Below are 25,916 nucleotides of genomic sequence, written 5' to 3'. Positions count from 1 at the left end.
CTTGAGGTGGTGATTAGCCCTTGTTGTGGTAAAATAAGCCACGTGTGGCCGATGCTCTGGTACGAACCAGAGTGTATGGAAAGGTAGGCATCATGTTAATGTTGAGGGTATGGCTTTGCTTGGGACTGTCCTGTGAGCTGTGCTGTGTTGTTGGGTTTTGGGCTGAATTGCAGCATGGAAGCTTAGATTGCATAGCTTTAGGAAACATCATCTATATTCCTGTTTTGCCCTGTTAGAGGTCTCAGCCTGAGGATCTGGGGACTGGGAATAATTCTGTCACTGAGGCTTGTAAATCCAGACCAGATATGATGACTTACAGAGGATCTTGGATAGCAACCCTTGCAGGACTTCTCATTTTTTTGGAGATCATTTAGCATCTTTTGTAGCCATTGCCCCAGTCTCTGCCTGTCATTCCAGGAGACAGTGTGCTGGAAAGACTTGCCCCTTTATTTTATTAATTTGTTAATAGATTGCTTCCATCCTAACAGGACTACAGAGTTTGGTTATAGCTTTTAGCTCTTGTTGGTTGATGAAGGGTTTGGACTCTGCAGTGTCTGCTTCAGGTGGGTTGGTGTGTGATCTGTAATTCTGATTCTGAATAAGACTCAAGTCATAGCATTTACTATATTGGATGCAGTTCATTCCTCTCCCTCCAATTTAGGTAGGAGCAGGAAAGGAAAAAGACCCTCAAGGAACCTTAGAATATCTGATGTGGTGTGTTTTCAAATTGGGCTATATGGAACCCTCTTGCAGGTCATTGCTGGAGTACATTGTGGTGGAATAAGGGGGTTTTGCTGTCTTCCTCCCATTTCACCCTACTGTGCTTCACTGAGTTAACTTTAATCTTCCCCAGAAGATTTCAATCAAACAAAATGTTCTGAGGCCAAAAACAGGTTGAAAAGTAGTGATTTAGTAGGGAAATGGGAATCTAGAAAGGTTATAATAAAGTTGGTTGAAGTTACAGAGCAAAGTACTGGCAGCTACAGGACTAGAATCGGGTCTTCTCTGTACTAATTTTGTTTTCTCATTTACACTGCCTCATACGTGTCCTTGTAGGCACTTTGTTTGAGTTTAATTGGAGTCCTTGCTGTTTGGTCTTTCATATATCCTTGGCCCTTTACTCAAATGTTTTGTCACAAACTGCTGTTCTTTCAGAGAACAGTCCTTATAACCACCTTTGAAGCATATGTGAAATGAGGTTTTAAATGAGTAATGACACTAGCTGGCCTTAAATCCTCAGAAATTCAAATAGGAGTTGAGAATTTATCACTCTAATTTCTTAAGATAAGTTCGTGGGCATGCGGCAGAGAATACCTATGCAAAATGCTGAACTGATTACTTCCTTTTCCCAGTGACCTGCCCTGGAATCTGAACAGGAAAACTTGGGTATATCCATTGACAGAGCAGTTTTAGAATAGCTCTGGGAAATAACTGTAATGGCCACACCCCCTCCCTTATTTATTTATTTGACGAAGCAAATTTGTTTTCATTTAATCTATTGCTTTATATCTACTTGATGATTACCTAGTGGCTGCTCTTTTTTTTTTTTTTTTTTAAGATTGGGAGGGGGGAAGGGCAGAGAGAGGGAGAGAGAATCCCAAGTGGACTCCCTGCTGAGTGCAGAGCCAGACATGGGGCTCGATCTCTTGACCCTGAGATCATGACCTGAGCTGCAATTAAGATGCTTAACTGAACCACACAGGTGCCCCAGCTAGCGGCTGCTCTTTATTTAAATAAAATTTGTTTTAAAGATTTATTTATTTACTTGAGAGAGAAAACACGTGCCTGTGTGTGTGCACAAGTGGGGAAAGGGTGGGGGAGAGAATCTTCAAGCAGACTCCCCACTGAGCGCGCTGTGGCTTATTCTCACGACCCAAGAGATCATGACAGCTGAAAGCAAGAGTCAGACACTTAACCGACTGAGCCATCCAGGCACCCCAGCTAGCGGCTGCTCTTTAAACAGAAGGAGAAGGTTAGTGGTACCACTGCAGTGAGGGTGCTGGCACTTTAGTAGCATGGGTGCTAGGTGTTAGGATTGTGAACATGCTGGAAGTCCCAGGTCTTCAGAGGAGACATTTTTTTCAGTTTCAGTGACATTTTCTTTCTTCTGAGTGGAATTCAAGACAAGAAGTGATAGAACTAATGCTGTGTGTCCATTTTTAAGAATGTTTCTATGGTTCTTTTACTCCTAGTAAACTAGTTTTTCTTTGAAATAACTAGTCACTGGTTCAGTCATTTACTCAAAACAGTTTGCTTGGGGGTTTCCTAACATTTTATGTAAGAGAAAAGTCTAAAGACTTCTAAAGGCGTTTAGATAGGTAGGTTCAGTTGTTGGGGAGGAGGATGTATAGGAGGGTGGGGGTGGTATTATGGGCTGGGTGTATAGGGTGAAAAGAAATGCCCATCAGTGGTCCAGCTGGGAAAGAGTAGAAAATGTTAACAATGGCACTCGCTGGGGAAGAGTGGGTAGGGAAGGAGCAGGCCCACAAGATTGCCCAACTCCAGGGAACACCGTTCACAAGGAGGGGGTCGGGGGCCTGTGGAGTTGGGTAATCCAGTGGCCGTGACCAGGGCTCTGACCACAAGTGTTCTCTCCCATTACTGGAAAGTATATTTCTGATGGGGAGGGGTGAATGCAGGGATGCAGTATCTGGTTTGACCAGATTGGTCTTAAAGATTGCTCGCGGAGGTGCTGGCCTAAGTTTTTTGAGATCTCTGTCTCTCTTGATTTTACTTTTGACAAATCAGAAGTTGGTAAACAAGAGGGAATGTGATGTCCCTGGGCGCATTAGAGTTTGGGTAAAAGTACATAATGAAGCAAATACTGAGTAGTGGTGATTGTCGTTTAACAGCGCCTACTATCCAAAGGGAATAGTTAAACGTGTAAACTCTTGAAGTAATTCCTGATTCTCTCATGGAGACTATAATAAATGTGGAATAAATCACAACTAAAATTATTAAAGAGTAATCATTCTTGACTTCATATTTCTACAACATTCCATGTTTTCTTTAGCAGGTCAATTTAGTTCATAAGTCTTTTCTTTCTTTTTTTTTTTTTTTTAAGATTTTATTTATTTGACAGAGTGAGAGACAGCCAGCGAGAGAGGGAACACAAGCAGGGGGAGTGGGAGAGGAAGAAGCAGGCTCCCAGCAGAGGAGCCCAATGTGGGGCTCGATCCCAGAACGCTGGGATCATGCCCTGAGCTGAAGGCAGACACTAAGGCAGACGCTTAATGACTGAGCCACCCAGGCGCCCCCATAAGTCTTTTCTTTTAAAAAAGAAATTTTATTCTGCCAGGTACTTGTGGATCTGTCCATAGGGCCAGATTTCCTACTACTCACTTTGAAAATGGCAAGCAATGCTCTAAATTGGTGACAGCTGTAGATTTAATGATTAGATCAAGCCGGGACGTGGCTTCTGAGCCACCAGTTTAATTGGTTTTAATGTGGACCTCTTTTTCTGAGGTTATTAATTATGTTGTTCCAACAACAATTCTCTGACACCACCTGAGCGCCCAACAATTCAATTCTGATACACACTGCCTGGAGTTAGTGCATACCCCCTAAGTTAATGACTTATTCTCATAAGATTGCCCCACTTTAGGTACCAGCCACAAGTATCAGTAGCCCCAAGGTACTGCACTTCTGCCTGGCAGACTACAGATTTAGGGTTCATCACAACCACCCACCCCCAAGTTCAATAATTTCCAGAACATACGACTCACAGAACTGGGGAAAGTGTATTTAGGATTATAGTTTCATTATAAAGGATACAACTTAGGGACAGCCCATTGGAAGAGAGCATAGGACAAGGTCTGAATTGGCACAGCTTCCATGTCCCCTCTGGGCATGCCAGGCTCCCAGCACATCGTGTTCACCAACCCTGGAGCTCCTCTAGCCTGATTTTAGTTTCAGCTGAGGCTCCTTTATGTAGACATAATTGACCCAATCATTGGCCTGGTAATTAAACTCCAGCCACCCTCCTTTCCCCTGTGGTCTGGAGATGGGACTAAAAGTTCCAACCTTCTAATCAAGTGCCTGGTCTTTCTGGTGTGGCCAGCCTCTGTCTTGAAGCTAAGGGGCTGCCTTTAGTCACCTCATTAGCATAAACATCAGTGTGGTCCAGCAGGGGATCCTTATGAATAACAACACTTCCATCAGGACACACCAGGAGTTTTAGGGGTGACACAAACTGGAGACAAAGACCATATAATTTTTTTCCCCCCAAATGGATTTCTTACTATACCACATTAATACTCCAGCTTTGCGTCCCATGAATAGTAATGGAATAAGGCTACCTTAACTTGATTTAGGTGATAAGTAACGATATGCATTTACTGTTAATTTGATGGAGTTTTTTGTTAAGAAAGTGCAAATTGAACAGCTTCAGATTACAAGAGAAATTCGTCCCTCAGTCACTATGAAATGGCATTCCCAGAATGTGTTTTAGTTTCTTGAACTTCACAGATGCTCTGGCTCTAGACTTCCCTAGTGCAAAAAATGAGCTCACTTAATAAGATATCAAGTATACGGAATTCATGTTTCCTTTCAGTGTGACTTTAAAAAGAAAGTGCACTGGTTAAGAGCATCAGCCTAATCAGTCTGGGTTTGAGTCTGAGCTTTACCACCTACTTACAGTTTGATCTTGGATGAACTGCTTAACATCTCTAAGTCTCATTTTTATCTTCATGTATAACGGGAGGATAATCACAGTAAATAGTTGTGAGGATTCAATAAGACGGTCCAATTGAAGGATATGGCACAGTGTCTGGCATATATATAAACATCTAAGAACATCAGCTATTATTAGCTACCTGCATACATAGCTAAGCTCACCTGGGTTGGCAACTCCCAAAGGCTCAGGAACTCTATCATTTTACTTTTAGAGGGGGATGTATGAGACAGTGTATAAACATTGCTGGCACACAATAAACACAGGTTATCTATCACTTGAAAATAAAACCTGCTCTGGGTATCTGGGAAGTATAGGAGTGACTCTGTGATGGAAACTTCCAGCCTGTTTCCAGAGCTGGCCTAAAATCAAGAGATGGAAAATCTTCCTGAAACTCTAGAGCATCCATGAGCAATGGGGACCAGGGCTCTGTAGCAAAGGTACTGTTGAACCAAAAAAATGGGAAACTGATCCAAGAGACATTTTTATCTTTTGCACTATACCTTGCGGTTTGTTGAGTTGGGCAAAACTACATGAGACTTTGGGAAGGAAACCGCAAATTTATTTTAGCCGATCCAGAAAACCTTTGAGAGTCAGCTGGCGAGTTGTGTGTGTGCTGCTCAGAGAAAGTGAAAAGCCCAGGTATACTGGTAAAGGGCTTACCAGCTGCTTGAGGTTCATTTGTTGGTGAACTCCCCCAAGGCCGGTTTCTAATTCTCCCTGTTGCTCACCCATCTCCAGATGGTGGGACCACTACTGGACTAAGTCTAGAATCTAGTCTGGCCTCTGCCACCAGTTACTGTGTTTCTTTGGGCAAGTTACAACCCGTCTTTGAGTCTGTTTCCTTAACTGTGACATAGGATTTGAGACTAAATCACTGTTTCTCAAAGTGTGGCTTTGGTTACATTTTTAGTGTATCTGCTGCTGAAATGAGCATTCAAGAGTGTTTTTTGTACTATTGATGGTACATATGATTTTCACTGGTACATGGATGAGTCCCCTTTGTTTACTGGTTCTATATTTTAATGTGTATTAATGAAAACATAACTAGCATGTCAGACCTTTGTCTTCATGGAGGTGTTGCTTATGATGACGTTAAAGTGGATGTGATCTTTTTCTTGAAGCTTTTAAGAAAAATATTGGAGCAATAGTTGGAATGGTAAATGGATATGTAAGATCATAAAGGTTGTCTAGAAAAGGCTGAAATTTGAAGTTTCTAAGGTTCAGTAATTCTGCTGCTGTGCCCCACCTGCATGAAGTCCTGTGGTGATGGACGCGGTAGAGAAGGTCCAAATCTGGGTAGATTTAAAGACTTGCCTCATTCAGGCAAATTGACAACTTTCTATTTCTGCATTCATGGTGAAGATACCCATAAGTAAGTTGTGTGGAATTTAAAATAGTGTGGATATTAGTGGTGATGGCTTTTTTTAAAGAATACAAAATGAGTAGTATTTCTTCCTCTTTCACCCTAAGCAGTTTTCCCCACAACGTGGATTAATCTTTTGTTCCTTTCACTCTTTGGGGTTGGGACTCCCTATGGAAGCAGCTAGGGCTCTGACCTGTTCTGATGGGGAGAGAGAAAATGCCAATCCTTTCTCTCTCTCTCTCTCTCTCTCTCTCTCTCTCTCACACTCTCATTTGGCCAACCCTCTCTCTTGAATGCATGCCAGTGCATGTATTCTAGGCTCTGGAAGGCTGGGGCTCTGCCCTATCTCAATGTCTGGTATGTTACTTTTTGCTGTTAACTTCTTTAAAGGTACAGTGTGACACATGCCCCAAAATGAAGTTAAACACTGAGGCAAACTATTTAAAATTTCATTTCACAGGACGCCTGGGTGGCCCAGTTGGTTAAGTGTCTGCCTTCAGCTCAGGTCATGATCCCAGGACCCTAGGATTGAGTCCCACATTGGGCTCCTTGCTCAGAGGGGATCCTGCTTCTCCCTCTGCCTGCAGCTCCGCCTGCTTGTGTGTGTGCACGCTCTGTCTCTCTGACAAATAAATAAAATCTTTAAAAAATAATACAATAAAATTTTAATTTCACTTTCTGTCATATTGCTCATGACTCAATATAGTAGGGGTCTTGAGAAGTTAAATGAGCAGTGGTAGAAATGAAACAAAACTATTGTAGGAGGTGCTTTCTTTTTAAGTAAAACCCCAGAATAAAACTGAAATCTCGATTGCATAAGAGGAGCCAAGAAAGTTGCTTTCAGATGTAGTCTATGGTTACTTGAGGGTTTTTTTTTTTTTTTTTTTTTTGACTTTAATTACCTGTGTTCCCTTGACATTTTCTGTGTATCTTCACACTGTCATCTTTCATTATCTACTTTGGTTGTTGGCCTGTATTCTGCAAGTGATTTTGTTCTATAATTACTTTGGCATAAAGGCCCATGCATCTGGTATAGCTCCGTATAATAAATTGTTTAATGTTTCAAATTATAATTTAAAAAAAATTGTTATAAAGATGGTTCCACGCCTGTTATCTTTCTGTGCCGTGTGTTATGTAGTCAGGATGAGGTCAAAATAGAGCAAAATGGTGACAGTGATATAACCCAAGATTATTTTTCTCCGTTTATTTAATACAGAGTTTCTACTTGCTTTCATAATGAGAAACTCTCAGATGTTTCCCAACTGAGGTGAAATCTAATGTTCCAAGCCACAAGCTCTCTTACTTTGTAAATTTTGGTTTTGTCATTCATACTGTCTTGTCTCCTGAGAGAAGTGGTGACTTGTGGTATTTGGCACGTTGGGAAAGGGCAGAAGCTTTACTTAGGCCTATATTTTACAGTATTAAAAAATCTCTTTTCCCACTAAAATCTGTTTCATGACATGTATGACATTCATCCTTTGTGTGGATTCACAAGGCCACCTTACTCAGAGTAGGTATCTTCCAGAGTCCATTTCCCTTGGCGCAGAGTTTAGTCATTATTTATAGATAACTGCTGATGAGTCTGGGGAAATTCTGAAAGGGGCTGGAGGGGGCTTGTGATATTTGCCCTTGGTCTCTAGACTAGGGTTTGCAAAGCTAGAGTGGGGTTGTTTATTTCCTTCTCTTCTTGGAAAATTGCCATTGGATCAATGAGTCTTGGTTAAGATTTCTTGTGGGTGGTTGAGTCGTTGGGCCTTTTAAGATGAGAGCCACATGAAAGACTGTTTTTTCCCAGTCATACAAATAATTATCTCCATGGTAGGATAATCTTCACAGAAGTGTAAGTGTTCAAGACCACACATTTAAAAAGATAAAATGTAGTTTAGAGTCAGAATGAAAGATGTACAAACATAGTGGTAGAGTTCAAAACCTTTTCAAGCCTTTCTTCCATGTTTCCAGCACTTAATAGAGTAAAACCACTTTGGTCGTCTCATGGTAGACTAACATTTTAATTCTTGTAGGAAACTTGAGCTTTCATGGTAACTTCAAGTAAAAAAATAAAAATGTGTAATCAAAGACTTTAACTTTTAACTTTAAAACTCCCTCGTCAAAGAACCAGAATTGCTTAGTTTGTCAGGCCATGTGCTTTTTCTAAGTTTCCACCTCAAAACCATTGCCTGGCTTAGCAGAAAGAGATAATACAATGTTATGCAACAGGTAAAAAATCTTTCCAGTTGCCTTTTCCCCATTTGGAAGGATACAGTTTTTCCTTCCCTCTGAGTAGTTTGGCCTAAGTTCCTCCTCTTTCTGATTCGTAGCTTTACTATTTGCATACAATGCTTAAGTTGACTCACTCAACACCAAGTTCTGCAGGTCTCCAGCATTTAGTGCTTGTGACTCAGCCTGCTTAAGCAAAAGAGCTTTTGATTACAATAGCAGCTTAACAGAACAAAACTTTTAAAAACACTCTTTTAATAGCACTCTCGATTTCCAAACAGATATAAGATACTTTCTAAGAAGAACCAGCCTCTGTAGTTTTCACATTAGACATATTTGAGCAGGGGACCAGCTTTCCCAGACGGAATGTGGATCATTCATTCATAGGGAACTTCCGAAACTCAAAACTAGTCTTGTAAGCTAGAAAAATTTGGCCTTCAGATTTGATGCTTTCACCATTGTATTCAAAATGAAGTGTGTGTAGTCTGAATTTTTCTTAAGGACTGACCCTGGGATTGGATACACAGTGTTTCAGGAAAAATGTGTTTAGGGGTTGCCAGCTATTCATGCCAATACATTTGAGTGCCTTTTGTGGATCTTGTTCTTAAGGCCCTTACGATGTGGCAGGAAAACAGACATCAGAACAATTAGAAACTTGTAAAATCAGCGCCAAAAAATACCAGTGCTATAGATGAAGATGTGAGGGGTGGGGCAGAGAGACTCTAGGTCAGCTTGAAGGAGTCAAGAGAGGAGTTCTGTGGGAGGTAAGATCTCAGCTGGGCTCGAAAGACATAGACTAGAGAGTGAGGTGGCATTCCAAGTAGAGGTAATTGTATGTGTAGAACTACAGAAGCATGAGAAGCCATGGCATTTGGGGGAATGACAGGTGTTTCAGTGTGCCTGAGGGACATGGAATGAAGGGGATGGGGAGAATGACAGTGGTTGAGGCCAAACTCCAAAGGGCTTTCTTTGTATGTCTTGCTGAGTTTGGATTATCTTTTGTAGGTGAAGGGGAACTACTAAATAATTTTGAGTAGGGACGTGGCATACTCACATGGCGTGTGTGTGTGTGTGTGTGTGTGTGTAAGATCATTCCAGCGATAGCATGAAAGAGGCTGGAGGGAGCAATCCCAGAAGTAGGGAAGCTATTTGTGAGCGTGCTGCAGTAAAGATGTCAGGGGCCTGAACTGTAGAATTACTGAGGACGGGTAGGTACTCAGGAGTAAGAATTTACAAAGTCTGGCTTAATCTGATAAAACTTCATTGCTTACATGTCTCTCACAGGTCAGTAGCCTGAAGGGTGCCCTGTTCCATACAGTCACTCAGAGACCCAGGCTGATGAAGATCCCACTGTTGTGTATTGTCTTGGTCACCATGGCAGGGTGGGCTGTCACGTGCCAGCTCTGTGCTTAGGCTCAGCAACAATAAGAATCACATCTGCCTACAACTCATTGGCCAGAAATAGACACATTTCCCCACCTCACTGAAAAGAGGCTGGGAAATTGGGGGAACAGATGGACTGTTTGTGAGCTTCTTTGTGCCACAGTGTAGAGATTTGAGTGAGGTGGTTTTTTCCTGAGATTATTTCTTCATCAGTCTATCAGTAGACCAGTCTCATAGGGCAGATGTGGGGATTAACTGCTATCATGACTCTGCAACGCCTAGTCTTGTGTCTGGCGCAATAAGGCTGTTGGAGGAAACCCTTAAGTTTGATCTTGAGATGGAGATTTTCTCACTATGGGTCACATCTAATTAGTGGGTTATAACCAGCGATTAAAAACCAAACTAAAGAAAAGAAATAGCATAAATTAGAGTGAATCCTAGAAATGAGGGTAAATACTGCTTCATGAAACTTTTGAGTTATACATGTATTTACATATGTGTATTTGGTCAGGATGTAAAGTGTTACTTCTCACTGAAGGCTGAGCTTAAAGTTTGGAAGATGCTGGACTAGATAAAGCCTTATACATACCAAACAAAAAACTACTCATATTTTATTTAAAAAAATCGGGGGGGGGGCACCCGGGTGGCTCAGTCAGTTAAGCATCTGCCTTCCGTTCATTAAGGTCGTGGTCTCAGGGTCCTGGGATCGAGCCCCCCCATCTAGCTCCCTGCTCAGTGGGGAGTCTGCTTCTCCTTCTGCCTCGTCCTGCCTCCCCCCTTGTGCTTGCTCTCTCTCTGTGTCAAATAAATAAAAAAATCTTTAAAAAAATTTTTTTAAAGATTTTGTTTTTAAGTAATCTCTACACCCAACGTGGGTGGGGCTCAAACTTACAACCCCCAATATCAAGAGTCGCATGCCTGGCCAGGCTCCCCAAAAAACTTCTCTACTTAATGTTTTTTTGAAAGAAGCAGCTTAAATTTTCATATTTTTAAAAGAGTGAATTTGAAAAGCAGTATCTTTAATTATGAAAAAGAGTAGAACATGGGTTTGAACTTTAGCTTTGTCACTTGCTAGCTGCTTGTCATTAGGCAAGTTACTGGTACTGTCTGTACCTTAGTTTTCTCAGGTGATGATAATACTTACCTCATAGGGATATGATTGTTGGATTAGTTCATACGTGTAAAAATGTTTTGAAATTGGTGGATAGTGCGTTGTATGTAGGCATTTGTGGACGTGATTGTGTAAAAGTGGCTCATCCGTGCATGTAGGTAGATTTGTGCAGTGCACTTGGTACATAGTAGGTGCTTATTTTACATTTGATTCTTTTTCTAAATATTTATTTATTTTAGAGAGAGAGAGTGTGCATGCAGGGGAAGGGGCAGAGGGAGAGGGAGAGAATCTCCAACAGACTCTCTGCTGAGCATGAGCCCAAAGTGGGACAATCTCATTACCCTGAGGTCTGACCTGAGCTGAAATCAAGAGTTGGATGCTTAACCGACTGAGCTGCCCAGGTGTCCCTACATTTGCTTCTTTAGAAAATGTTTTTCAGGTGCCAGTTAGCCCTTTTCACGTTACCATACGCATTCCCTGCCTTCTTGGAACTCGTAATATAACATGTGGTCACTGAAATAATAGCATCCTTTCTCTTCTGTGGACTTGTTATTTTTGACCACCTGTTAGAGAGCCATGAATGTTTATGTTCCAGAGGAGTAAAGGATATATGATGTATTCAAGCCTTGACTGCATAATAGAAATAACAAATTGTCTATTATAATAAGGTGTCATAATAGACCGTTCTTAAAAAATTCAGTCAGAAGAACTTGGGGAGGAACCAATGAAATACTTTCTGGTTTTTTATTTATTTATTTTAAAGACTTTATTTGAGAGAGAAGGAGAGAGAGAGAGAGAGAGAGAACATGAGCAGCGGGGAAGGGCAGAGAGAGAGGGAGAAGCAGACTCCCTGCTGAGCAGGGAGCCGGGCATGGGGCTCATGGATCACAACCCGAGGCGAAGGCAGACACTTAACTGACTGAGCCACCCAGTGCCCCTACTTTCTGGTTGTTTTTTGTTTTTGTTTTTTTTTTAACTTTTTTTTTTGTTTTTAAGATTTTATTTATTTGAGAGAGAGAGAGAGAGATCATGAGTGGGGTGAGGGGTAGAGGGAGAGGGAGAAGTAGACTCCCTACTGAGCAGGGAGCCCAATGAGAGGCTCAGTCCCAGGATGCTGGGATCATGACCTGAGCTGAAGGCAAATGCTTAACCAACTGAGCCACCCAGGCACCCCTACTTTCTGGTTTTTAAAAAAATGTTTTGGCCTGGAAAAAACAAGTATCAAAGTTGTCTTTAAGATTGTTAGGTTGACTTCTGCAGTGAGTCGCTGGTGTCAGCAGAGTGATGAGCAGTGAGAGACGAGCTGTGCCTTTCAAAGGGCAGTGGTGGGTAATGACTGTTTCATTTGGATAAGCCAGTTGGTGATACTGAGTAAGTAGTGCCGTGGGTGAATAGGAGTTAATCCTGGCTGCCTGGCAGAAGTGGATTTGTTATATAATTTGTGGCACCCAGAAGCCCTTTGGGGAGGTCTTTATTATCTTATTATCAAGAAGTATACATCTAGGCCTGAAGATTAATTCTTATTGCTCTCATCTAGTTCCACGAGAGTGGTTCTCATAACTGAAAGGGTAGCAACTTGCTGTTAAATGCCTGCACTTGGTTTTTGCTTTGACACAAAGGTATGTTAATCAAGAATGGGTATTAGAAATCCAGAAATGTTTCAGTTCGTGATTTATTAATAGTTTGGAGGGTTTTTTTCTTGTTAAACTGATTTAACTTTTGAAAAATGAGTCATATTCAGGGTTTCGAACATTTCCTCTTTGAATAGCCTCAAAAAACGTTTATTAACGTTTCTGTCTTGTAATTGCTGCTGCAGTTCATTTGTGTCAGTCCTGCCACAGCTGAAACAAACGCGGGAGTGTCAGATTGGCTTTCCATCATCTGACACAAGCAGACTCCTTCACCCCTAGTACTGGTGGATATCCACTGTTAACAAGCCTGTACTATTTTTTATGACTCACTGAGAAGTCATGTGGTGGTGTGAGCCCCGTCCTCAGCGACCAGCACTTAAACTTGTAATTTTCAATGTATTGTGTTAAAACAAATTTCTAATTCTGGCTAATTTTCTCTTCAATTCTAGACCTAAAATTGGAAGCTCTATTCTTATAAAACACTCTCCTAGAAAAGTCGCCGGTATTGCTACCCAAATATCATAACTGGGCCCGGGGGCGGAGAGAGCAAAAGCTAGCTGTTTCACATGGTTAAGCAGAATGTGTGGGTCGGCCTGCCAGCCCGCGGAGGTGGAATCTGCCCTTTGCTTTCTTGGCAAGTGCATCTGGCTTTGAAGGCCCTGATTAGGACTTTAGTTCTTGGCCTTTTCTTGCTGTCATATAAAACATAGTCCATTGTTCCCTGTGGTTCCAGAGAGTTGGAGGGCCTTGTTGGTCCACGTCTCTTATTATATTCGATGAGGTGCGTGCTTTAGCCCTCAGTTAAAAGCCACTCCGTCATCAGTCAGATTTTAGAAAATATAACACTGGAATAGAAATATAAAGCTGGCTGTGAGTCCTTCGTGTTCAGTATGCAGTATTCAGTAAAAACTGCTGGGTTTTGCCCTTGCATCTCCCAACACCTTAAATGTATGATGCCTTAGTTGATTGAGGTAGAGAAGAGGTGCTTCAGAGCAGCACCGGAAGGCTTCTCATTGAGTTCACCTGATTGGCAAACCCCTGGAGTTTCCTAGAGTGCTGTGGGCCACGGCTTGAATGAACTCTGTGGACTTTCTCCCTTGCTAAGAGGAGAGGCTGGAGTGATAGCCATCATTAATGTGAATTTTTTCCAAGGGACTGGGGTGCACGTCAAAAAGAGGCATGACAGGATGAACATGTTCCCGTTTCAGCTTTAACTTTGGCTCTTGCAGGTTTTGAGGCAAAAATTAGCTTGTGGCCTGCAGAGAGATGGAGGGGTATATGCTGCCCGAGTTTGTATCACATTATCTGAGAACCGATGAGGTAGAGAGAGAGTGGAACAAGGAGACACTTCCTACTTTCTCTTCTCTCTGAAGATAGAGGAGTGCTGGGAGGAGAGGAGTCCAGGAAACTGGACCTTAGGAAGCAGCTCTGCAGAGGTGAAGTTAAGTTCTACGTCCTTAGGGCTCAACCCCCTTTATTGCTGAGTATTTGGTAATGTCATCATGTAAGTAGAATTGGTATAAATGGCTACCAGTTATTGAGTACTAACTTGTGCTAGGGACGGCGCTTAGTAGGTTGGACTCATCACTTATTCAGTCATGAGTTAGTACATTTCATGTACGCAGACTAGTGCCTTATACAGAAGTGCTCAGTAAATAACAGTGATTATTATTCACTCAACACATATTTACCTGGCACTTGCTTATGTGACATAGCTTAGGTGCACAAAGAGGTGAATAAAATAAAATCCCGGCTCCTGTGGCACTTTCCTTCCAGTAGTGGGAGCAGACAATAAGTAGGTTAACAAGAATTTCAGAGAGTGAAATGTGCTGAGAAGAAATGAAATAGTGTGCTGGACCCGAGTGAGATGGTACTTTAGGTTGGCCGGCCAGGGAGCACCTCTCAGCATTCTAACAGAGACCCATCTGATGGGAAGGAGCCATTTATGCTTCACTGTGACCCTTTGATTTTCCCAGTTTTCTGGTTGGAAAACTGAGGCACATGTGATTAAGTATCTCTGGAGAGCAGATAGAGCCGAGCTGTACACACGCACTCATCTGTATGCAGAGCGCGTCCTGCCCTTCTCGGAAGGGATGAGGCTCTACTGGGGCAGCTGCAGTAGCTGCAATGGCTGCAGCTGGGTTATGAGTGAGGGAAATGAACATGGTTGCAGTGTAGGTAAAACCCGGATACATTTCAGAAGAGTTAACATGTAATTTCATACACCCCAATCATTGGATGCAGAATTTGAGTGTATGAGTGAGTGCATGTAAGTACAGTTTATTCTGGGTCCAAAGCTATCCTTATATTTTCAAAGATACCGATGACCAAAAGTGATTATGGTGCTGCTGCTTAATTTTTAGAATTTTCTCGTAATCGGTTTTATGAAAATAGGGCCTAGCTGTTAGGGCAGAGTTTGATAGCATTGCAATGGCCATTTGGTGGCAGCAATTTGGGGAGGTCAGTATGGGCGGGAAGTGAGCAGGAATGGGGCTCGGATCATCAGATGTCGGTCTTTGCCAAGCCTCTAGGACCCTGTTGCCAGCCATCAGGTATAGAGCTCTATTTTGATTTAATTATCTGCTTATCTTTATATGTGTTAATGAACCCTTTGGCCTCGTGCTATATGAGTGCCCGTTTGTGAAATAAGTAACTGTTTGAAATAAAAAAAGTAAAGCCCAAACCTTGAGGCCTCAAGTTTCAACCTGCAGGGTATGTATTTCCAATAAAGGCACACAAACACGAGCATTTCCTGTTACAGTTTTTAAAACCTGAATACTTTCTAAATAGATCTTCAGTGCCTGAAACCAGAGAGAAATTGTTTCGGCAGTAGTAATTGAAACCGAGAGGGTAGCCAAATTCTGGTCAGATCTGGCCTTTCAGTTTCATAGGATGTGGTTTAGATCAAATACCTGTTTCAGCTGGAAGATTGATCATGTTGTTATTGCACAGAGAAAGACTTCCAGGAGCTCTTGCTTTACAGCTTTTCACGTGATGTCTGAGTGCTGGGAGGAGGTTCCTCCTTGGGAACATGACGATGACAGAACATGAGTACACGACAGAATAAAGCAGCTGTAAGTACTCTGTGGCCTGTCTAGTTGAAGGAGGCCGAAGGTGGTAAAAATTGCAATTGGAAAGGTTCTTTTGCTCATTAGTCATATCAGCTTTTAAATGGCATCTCCGTGGTTCACCCAGTTGCAATAGAATGTTACAGTTTGCTCGAGTTTGGGATTATTGGTCCTGGTGTTCAGCTAAGGGGTGAAATTGTGGCCTAGTCAGTTGGTCCTGGATGATCAGTCAGAGAGCCTAGGCATCAAATCTTCTTTCTTTGCTCTGTGAGTAGAAGATATCTGAGTGACATAGCAGTGTGTTAGTAGGGACTCTTTCTGTTGTGACTGAAAACCTGACATCTGGCTTATGCACAAGAGGAATTCATTGGCTCGGTAACTGTGGATTGAGGCTTTGATCTGACTTTAGGTAGTACAGTTGGATTCTAGATGCAAATAATGCCTTCAAAATTCATTTTCTCTTTGTCTCTTGGCAATGATTTCATTCTTAGGTCCTGCATACATTTGAAGTGAGATCCATATGATAAGGGGCCATTTAAGCCTCACGGTGACTCTTTGATAGTCATTACTATTTTCTTCGGTGGCTCTCTCTCGCAGGATGGCTACAGCGGCTCCAACTTCCTTTACTTTCAGTGCTAAGATTTACTGTGTGCTGAGGTCACCTGCGTATCCCTAACCCAGTCACTGAAACAGGGGCATGTGAGGCTCAGGTGGGCCTGAGTCACATAGTGCATTGTGAGCCCCACCCAAGTATGTGGCTAAGAGTTCGGGAGAAGGATCTTCTGGTGAAAACTGGCTAATCACCTGAGGAAGAGCCTGGGTGCTGGGGAAGCAGACGAGTCTTTGTTGCACGCAGTAATACCATTTGATCCAGTCTGAAGTTAGAAAGCCCATATAATAACTCCACTAAATCCAGCCTATTAACCGTTTCCAGGGATCCCACAGTTCATTTTGAATGAGCCTCTCACACCCTGTAGGAATGTGATTCTTCAGGTTCTGCCGCCTCTGTGGGCCAGATCCTTCTACTCCTGATGCTCAATCTATGGTACAGGGACATTCACGAGGCCTGAAGATGGGTGATGGCGGTGGCTGCTGCTGCTTCTGCTGCAACTACTTCTTTTTGATGGGGGTGGGGACATGTTGATTTTCTTTTGAAACAATAATTGGGAAAAGTTAGATGTAATTAAAAAGGTGTCCTATGATTAACCCCCCCCCCATTATGTAACAACACCATCTTGGACTCCTTGAAGCCAGAATCATTGGATCTGTCAGCCTTTTTGATGTGATTTACAGTGAAGCAAGTGATCTTTCTTTACCTGTTGCCATTCTCTTTTGGTGGTTTGATATTGTCACTTAAACACAATGTCTTTATGCTTTTGGTAAGGATTTTTTGCAAGAAGTTGAAATAGTTGGCAGATATCACAAAATGATGTTGGGAGAAATACACACTCCTGGTAAAATATACAAGGTGATGTTACTTCTTTGGAATTGAGATGGATTTATATATATATATACACACACACACACACGTATATGTAATTTTTTTGCATATCCTTTGATCTGTTGGTTCAACTTACAGGATTTTATTCTCAGGAAAGTGTGCTGAGTTTTAAGTGCATGTTGTTTATTATCAGAGTAATGATATTTATAATAGCGAACTATTGGAAGCAAGCTAAATGTCCAGCAATAAGAGACTAAATCGACCTGATCTAGTATGGTACTTCTAAGTGGAAGTAAGTAAGTACTTCTTCAGTACTAAATAAGTACTTCTTCAGTGGAAGACTTATCTGAAAATTAAATGTCTCTTTTCTTTTTTTTTTCTTTTCTTTTTTTTTTTTTGATTTTATTTACTTATTTGAGAGAGACCATGCCCAAGCAGGGGGAGTGGTGGGCAGAGAGGGAGAAGCACGTTCCCTGCTAAGCAGGGAGCCTGTTGTGGGGCTCGATCCCAGGACCCTGAGATCATGACCTGAGCCGAAGGCAGATGCTTAATTGACTGAGCCACCCAGGTGCCCCTGAATATTAAATATGTTTCAAAAGAGAATCCCAACGTTTTTGCACACCCTCTGCAGTACAGCACAGAATTTTTGACAGATTGAATAGTAGTAGACTATCAGTAGTCTATGGGTTACATGACATAACTAGTGTATTTGTGGTGGTACCAGTACTACCACTGAATTGCTGCTCTTTATTTTTTTTTAGGATTTATTTATTTTTTATTTTAGGATTTATTTTTTTTAAGATTTTATTTATTTGAGAGAGAGAGAGAGAACAAGCAGGGGGGTGGGGGAGAGGGAGAAGCAGACTCCCCACTGAGCAGGGAGCCTGATGTGGGACTCGATCCCAGGACCCTGGGATCATGACCTGAGCTGAAGGCAGACTCTTAACTGACTGAGCCACCCAGGCGCCCCAGAATTGCTGCTCTTTAAAAGCATTTTATGAGAGGAGAAGATTTATATGAAAAAATGTTCAATGGAAAAGATTGTGAAATAGAATGTACAATATCAGCTCACTTCTGTTTGAAAGTTCCAAGTGCATAATGTGGACATGCATGTATTTTATGTGTGCCATTCACATGTGTTTATATAAAAGACTAAGAGGATATACTCAAATATTAATTTTAAGTGGTGGGATACTAGGGGACTTTTTATGCTTCTCTGTATTTTCTAAACTTTACAGAGTACCTATGTAATACTTTTGAATTTGGCAGCTGGAGAGAAAGCTTTAGTGGCCTCACTTCTCTGACCAGTTTACTGATGTGGTTGAAGACAGATGATCTTTTATTGTATAGCTTTTCCTTTTCTCCTTCTTCCTCTTCCCGTCTACTGTGCATTAGCAGTTAGCTTCCATCATGGGCCTCTAGGAAAAACCTGATAAATGTGGCCTTAATGGATTTGGATTTTTTTTTTTTTTTTAAGAATTAGCGAACATTTAAGAGATTGATTAGTTACCACATGGTGAACCTGAGGCCTTCTTAGAGGAAGTGTGGCTCTAGAAACCACATCTATACATTTGTGGTAATTCTGGTGCCCCTGTAAGACATTTAGATGCAGTCATTTATCATCTTTATATTGGGTTCTTTCCTCATCTTTCAACTCATTTCAGTTTCCTTTTTTGCCTTTATCTTACTTAGGGTCAAAAACCAAAGCTTATCTCCAGTTAACTGTTTTTCAGTCACTTTGTGACTACTGAATTGCTCAGAAGGAGATTGAAAAGTAAACAGTTGATGTGGTAATTGGGTGTTTGAGGACTTATCATCTGCAGTCAGGGAAGCCTCTGGAGGGGGGTGCTGGTACCCATGTGCCAACTGGAAGTTGGTATTTGGTGCCTCATTCGTGGTTCACCTTCAGTGGGGCCTACGGAGGCTGTCTCTTAAGAAAGAAAACCAGCAGTAAGCATAGAAGCAGAGATGAAGAATGCAGCAGGCATGCCATTTTTATTCTGGTACCATGGAGCACAGATCCAGGACAGCCCTCGGCTTTTAAACCAGGAAGGAAATGGAAAAAGCTGGAGCAGAAACAAAAAGAGGAGTCAACCTCAAAATCCGGTGCCCCTTAGTGATGCCCGCTTTGCCCATAAGTGGGTAGCCTAACCTGTCCTGTCAGTAGTGACAGCAAAAAAAAGATTCCAAGTGTGGGTCAGTAAAATGATATGGCCCTTTTTTGGTTATTTTGAGTCATGTGGGATTAAACATGTAGCTCATTCCTGGAGCTCAGAGACCAAAAATGCTTCATTATTTGGTATTTGGAAACTTTATAGTACATGCGTGTGTCGGCTTGGTTGTATTTGGCAAGTAGTATTGGTTCTAGCCAGCCCACACTGGCCTCAGTCCTTGGGCCTCCAACAGGGTATATGTTTTTGCTCTAGTATATTTGAAGTATGCAAGGTGAGGAACAGTAAGAATTCTTTAAAGAGAAAAGAAAAGTACTCTGTGGAAAGCTGGCTGGTCTTAGTCATGTGACCTAAGGTTATTTTACAGAAATAAAACCAGTTGGTTTATTTTCTTAAAAAGAAAAAAAAAGTTTTTTCTTACCACCCCCCCAATCCCTCTTTTCTTTTCTTTTGCACTTTTGAGATTTGTTGATGTAGAAAGTCATGTGTTCCTACCCAACCCTAACTGGGACTGCTGCCTTAGCTTGCTGCTATAGTACATTTTAGGACAAAAAGTCTTTTAAAAGCATGAAAATAGCAGCAGACGGGTCTCGTTTGCTTTGGCAGAGGGAACGGCTTTCCCTCCCAAGTAGCTCTGGGTAAAAGACCTAATCTCCAAAGGTGATCTTGTAAGTCCCAAGTTCCAAATGACAGCAGGCGACTCTCCATTTCAAGTACACTCCCTCAGTCTTACCTCCTTGTTATTTTTGTGAGTTTACTTTCTAGGAAGTAGTTTACAAATGGCCACCACCCATTCCCTATCTTTTTCTCAGGTCATTCAGCATCTCTAGCTGCCAGATGGGATCAAGGGGCTCTTGCGGTGTTGCTTTGAGACTCCCAAGGGGGATGGCTTCTGCCAGGACAACGCATTAGCCCCTGGCAGCTGGAGAAAAGCCGTCTGAGGAATTCATGTACTCATGTTCTCTGGCCTTTGGGTGTCTGGCATATATAGTAAGAAAGAAAAATATGCACCCAGCTAGCTCTACAAACTGTTTAGATGAATGTTGGAAAGTGGTTTCTTATTGCCACTATGCAGAAACACCAGCATTTGCCAATGGTTTTTTGCTTCTGAATAGACACTAGATGGGAACAGAATCGGATGGGTGAATCAGACGGGTCCCTTCTCTCCAGGCATTCTCCAGGTAGATCACAAGTGCCTTGCTGACACTGATTTTTGGTGCCAGCATTTGCCTCCTGTTTTTTAGCTCCTCATTTCATGAGGTTCCTTGGGTGACAGGCTCCCCATCAGCGGCCAGCACACATTCCTCCTAGCAGGCTGCCTGACCCAACCAGCTGCAGCAGCGAGCCAGCTCGCTCTGGTCTGTTTTCCATATGCCAGGGCCTCTTGCTGACCCTGCAGAGATCAAACTAAGATGATTAAGGAGAGGCAGGCCTGCAAAAACAGTGTAATCTTTCACCCCTTGTTCAGACTGGAGTATCCCCTGCTTTCTTGCTCCTCCTTTTGGACTTCTGGTCTCATTTTTTCTTGGGTCTGATAGGCTTGGGCAAGAAGTGTGAGAGCCATTCAGTGAACAGGCAAAGTGCCAGTCCTTAGAAGGCTTGCAAATTTAGAACTTTAGCCTTGTTGGATGCCAAAAAGCGAAGGTAGTCCCAGAACATTAAGCTTGGAAGGACTAGTCTAGACCCCTCACTTTAATGTTGGGATCACACAGATTCGGAGAGGTTAAGTGACTTGTTCAAGGGCCCACACTGCTTAGAAGTACCAGAACAGAACCAAACCTGAGAGTTTATTCTGTATCTCTGGTATGTTTAGGTGTTGCTAATGTACCTTTTCGTCTTGAGCCATCATCTCCTTGGGAGAAGGTGCATCTTGGGGACACATCATAGCAGACAATAGTAGTGAGGCCAGTGAGGAAGAATCACATGGCTTGGGTTTGAATCCCTTTTCCTCTGTAGACTGGCTGTGGGACTTCAGGCCAGATTCCTTAATCTCTCTTCGGTTCTCCTCTCTGTATAGAGTATCTTCCTCATACGGTTGTAGCGAGTTAAATGTGACAGTTACCGTGAATCCCCTCAGTACATATGTATAATCTAAAAGACCACTATTACTAAATGTTTTAAATCACCTTTCCACATGGACCAACCAGATTGGCTCTTTGACTCTTTCCATTTGGTGTTTCCAGTCATTTAAAGACCAAACAAAAGCCACTTCTCTGAAACTTTCCCATGGGGTGGAGTCTGGAATCTCACAGGCTCGTTTTATCTCCTAGTCACCCTACTTAGCAGTTAAGAAACTTTGGTTTCCTCATCTGTAAAAAGTCTGACAGGCTAGGTGGTTGTGAGGTCGAAGGCAATGGTGCATAGGAAGCGTGCAGCCCCGTGTTCCCCACATATCACTTCCCCTTCGTCAGCCCCTCCCCCTTTCTTTCCGTCACAGTAGTTCACACTCCTCTCTCCTTTTCCTGTCTCCAGTCACCCTGTGTCCTTGTGTGGTTTAGCCCTTCATGGTCCTCTTCCATAACAGGTCCTTCTGTCTCAGTAGTAGGTAGTAAGCCCAGGAGAAGGGGCTCGGCTGCATCTCGCTTCACAGAGCTGCCTACGACATAGACCAGCTCCCGGTCCTTCTTTGGAGCCAGAGCCTCCACAGGGACCACGGCGTCTGGGATTGCCCCCGGCCCGGCAGTGCCAGCTCCGGGCCTGGGGCCAGGCCGGCAGCCAAGCCCATCCCCAGCAACAGCAGCCAAGGCTGGCACTGCGCGGGGCGGTGGGGGGGCTGCGGCTGATGTGTGGAGAGGGAGGGTGACAGGAACATTTGGAGCCGAGATTGAAGGAGAAAAGTTGGAGGCTGATCTTGATCCAGCATAAACTGAGCAGAGTTACTGGCGTCGATCTTTCAGGTAAACCCCGAAACTATAATTGTGCCTAGAAGTAGATTTCCAGGGGTGTGTGTGTTTTCTTTATTCTTCCTGCGTTTTCTTTCTCCCTGCCCCTGGCTCCATTCAGTTCATTTACGCCCCTAAGCAGAAGCAGGAGAGCAGAGTCCCTGTGAGAACAGGGAGAGAGGGAGCTGCTTTGGGTACCTGGGGAGCCCTGCATACCTGAGCTGCCCCCCGCCCCCCAAGAGCTGCACTGGCCACTGAAAAGAGCACTGTTCTAGGAGCAAGGAGGCTTGATTCTGTCACCGACTTGGCAAGCAGCTATGATAAAGGTTAACACTGAATACTTTCTGTGCAGAGCATCTCACATGGGTTATCTCATTTACTCTGTCTTGAGGTCCACCTGCCTATGTTAAAGTGAGTGCTGACAGTCACACGTCGGTGCCATCGCCCTGATTCACATCAAGGTTTGTCTGTTCTAAGAGCTCATGCTCTGAATTACTCTGCCTGTTTTCTCCCTTCCTAGATAGCTCCTTGACCTTGCTATGCCTCCATTTCTTTTCCTGTGAAATGGGGGTAATAACTGTTTCACAGAGCTATGTTTATGTACAGTGATTATAACGTGCTACCAAATACAGAGTGGTGTTCATTAATGTGCTCTGTTGCTGATGAAGTTTGGCTTTTGGGGTGCCCTGATTGTGCTGAGGCTTTCCACACAGGCAGCTGGGATGACCAGCTGGAAAGGCAGTGACATTAAGGTAGTATAAATAAATGAATATCAAGCTAGAAATCATGTCTTTTTGAAACCTACAGAGCTAGGACCAAGTGGAAAGGGGACAGGAGTCCGGAACTGTCTGGAAGGTTGGCCCAGCTTAGGGACAGGGAGTCAGCATTGGGCTCAAGGTGTCCCTCGAGCACAGCACATACCAAGCTTGATTTTACTCAGCATCAATCCCAGGAAAGTCTTATCTTGGGGAGAACGTGATCCTGCAGGTGCTTCCGGGCCGTGTTACATTTGAGCATAGACAGTGCTGTGGTTCAAGAGACTGTTCTTGAACAAGACCCAAGCACAGGACTCAAGGCAGGGGGTAGGTGTCCTGGCCGGGCCTGGGAAAGCTGAGCCCAGAGCCCGTTGTTCGTATGGGACAAGCTGGGGCTTTCATCAGGCTAACCAGATACTGCTTGGCTGTGAATAATAATCACTGGTAGCTGTCCTCCATCATTTCCGTGGTGGGGGGTGCTGTATGGCAGGTACCCTTTATCTGCATTTCCTGACAGAATCCTTACAACAGCTCTGTGAGCCAGATACCATTTTGCAAGTTGAGGAAATTTCACAGGTTTCAGTCAGGGTCAGCAATAATCACTGGCAGAGTTGAGCTTTGATTTCAGAGCTGGAGCTTTTAACCATGCTGATGGACTGAAACATCACCGCTTTGGGGCATCTCTGGTGAGGCTGAGTCCAAGGGCATGATGAGTGCCTGGATCATGGTGGCAGCGCTCGCTGGGAGGAGGGCAGGGGGTAGGACACCCTTCCTGAGCACCGGGCACAGACAGTGTGGTGTTCTCTTTCCGGTGGCTGGTGGTAAAACTTTGCTGTTCTGGGATCACTGTGGTGATGCCAGAGCTCAGGACCATCCGTTGGCTTCCCCGAGGTGCTCTGATGGAGGGGGCTCAGCAGTCTGCCTGGTGGTAAAGGTGTGTTTCTCAGGCTGGACATACAGCTTCTGTTTGTGTGATGCTGGATGATTTACTTCGTGCCTCAGTTTCCCTGTCTTTAAATGGGGTTGTGGTGAGGGTATAGGAGTTTTAGTGTCCATAAAGTGCTTATTAGCATAGTGCCAGGCATAATATCATGTGTTCAATAATTGATAACTGCTATTATTAGCTATTAGCCATCAGCTAGTGAGTCCAGGGAGACTTTCAGCTTTAACACGAAGTGCAGCCAGCCTGGGACCCAGAGCTTGTGTGAGACTGAGCCCGGGGAAAGCTCTGGGGGCAAAACTGTTTTCCCCGGGGAAAGAGGTAGACACAAAAGATAGGCCATTGAATAAACAAGGGGCTCTAGTCACCATCAGATCTGAAAACATTTTCTTCTGGCTTGAGATCATCACTTGCCTCAACACTCATCCGGAGCGGGGGCATTTCACAGAAAGGGACCAGAATGAAGAAGGAGATCTGACCTTCTGGTGCTTGCTGATTGATCATCTGTTCAAATTGATTTTCCCCTCCTTTTTCTCATCTGCCGAGCATGTTAAAAGCCCTCAGGTTCTGCTGTGTCAGGTCATCAAAGATGCTCTTATGTGGAGGGCCGTTTGGGTAAATGGGATTAGGGCCTCTTTGGGAGGCCCATCTGTTCTGTCCCTACCTGAAGGCATTGGCGCCAGGATTTGGAGGAAGCTGGCACAATGAAGCATCTGTCCTGTGGGGGTGGGGGAACGTGGCCTGGGGTAGGTGGGTCAGACAGAGGCCAGGAAATCCTCTTATCCTGCCAGGTACCTGGGCCTCCCTCAACAGCGGGAGCTGAGCAGCAAACCCTGGTGAGTCAGCGTGCCTGGGAATTAGAGTTGCCAGTCTGTGAGCATGTGGGGTTTGTATAAGTTTGGGCCTTTTGTTTCTTTTAGCACTGTAGTCTTTAGAAACACAAATCTGGAAACCAGACCTTCCACATGGTATAGTCCTGCTTGTTTTGAGATAATTCAGCTTGAACAGTTGCTTTCCTTGTATGCTGGTCTTCCAAGAATTAACCCCTTGCCTTTTAAAATTTTAATAGGTTGTGCTTATGGTTTTTCGCTATACTATTAAAGCATAAAAAGACTTAAGAAAACATAGTTGGGTCTGTCTTTTTCCACACCAAAAAACCCTTACAGGGTTTCAGTGGTTTTTTTTTTTTAAGCCAAAGTGGAACTGCAAGTCTTTGAGGGCATGTATGGGCATGCCTCTCTGTCATTTATTCTCTTTGAGGGTGGAGAATAGGACACACCCTGATTCGATGAGTCTCCGATAAATTATAAGAATGATTCTGGTCGTCATTTTAAACATGTACACTCAGAATTTACCCATAGGATTCCTTTTGAAGATAACCCCAAATTTACCAGGCATCATTTGGAGGAAGTGAAAGTACAGTTTATTTATTTATTTATTTTTTTAAAAAGATTTTATTTATTTATTCGACAGAGATAGAGACAGCCAGCGAGAGAGGGAACACAAGCAGGGGGATTGGGAGAGGAAGAAGCAGGCTCATAGCGGAGGAGCCTGATGTGGGGCTCGATCCCAGAACGCCAGGATCACGCCCTGAGCCAAAGGCAGACGCTTAACCGCTGTGCCACCCAGGCGCCCCGAAAGTACAGTTTAAAGCACTTAATAAAAAACACCCTTCTGCCCCACTGCCCGTTTCCTAAGAGCTTTGAATTTGGAGCACGAAGGGCCATGAACACTTCTTCCTAGAGCTGGAGAGACCTTGATTTTGGTCCCCTTTACCTACTGTACTTCTGGCTCCTGGTCTGAAGTTCTATTAACATTGTAGTTTTGGTGCCTGCAATTATTATGGCAGCAGGTAGAATTTATAGGGACTAAGTTGTAGCTGGATCTTCTCGTGGATGAGTTGAAGTTAAGAATACGAGTCCTGAGAAGACAGAGTTTGCAGAGAGATCACCTCACCCCTGGCCAGGAAATTTCTAGCAATTCTTAAAAAAAAAAAACAAAAAACTTTTAAATAGCATAAGTAATAAATAAACCACCATGATGAGTTGGTGATATATCAGTGCAGACTTTTCCCTTTTTTCTAGCAATTATCCTACCATTGAGAGAGATTTGGATAAATCAGCCCTTCTTTTAAGGTGGAGACACCCCCTTGGAAGACTGAGCTTGCAGGCCTTGTAGGACCTTCCTGTTCAGTGTGGACTTGGCTTGTACTCTTCATGCAGCCTCGCAGAGGACCTGGTGGGAGGAGAAAAAGAAACTGGAGGACCGAGAACCTTGGT

General features: G+C 43.3%; 1 protein-coding gene across 6 annotated transcripts in view; it reads left to right on the top strand.

The window, feature by feature from the left end:
* DCUN1D3 (defective in cullin neddylation 1 domain containing 3) overlaps window positions 1-25,916 on the top strand; it is a 49,872-nt gene that overhangs the window by 4,783 nt on the left and 19,173 nt on the right. Inside the window, exon 1 of one of the 6 annotated variants that reach the window (XM_057315307.1) lies at window positions 18,373-21,957. The exons of 4 other annotated variants lie outside the window; for them this stretch is intronic. The gene's annotated coding sequence lies outside the window, so the exon portion shown is untranslated. One more of the 6 variants, XM_048224623.2, reaches the window with a different exon arrangement.

The sequence above is a fragment of the Ursus arctos genome, unplaced genomic scaffold, assembly GCF_023065955.2.
Source record: "Ursus arctos isolate Adak ecotype North America unplaced genomic scaffold, UrsArc2.0 scaffold_2, whole genome shotgun sequence".
NCBI classification, from domain to species: Eukaryota; Metazoa; Chordata; class Mammalia; order Carnivora; family Ursidae; genus Ursus; species Ursus arctos.
This window is presented reverse-complemented; position numbering and strand designations above follow the sequence as displayed.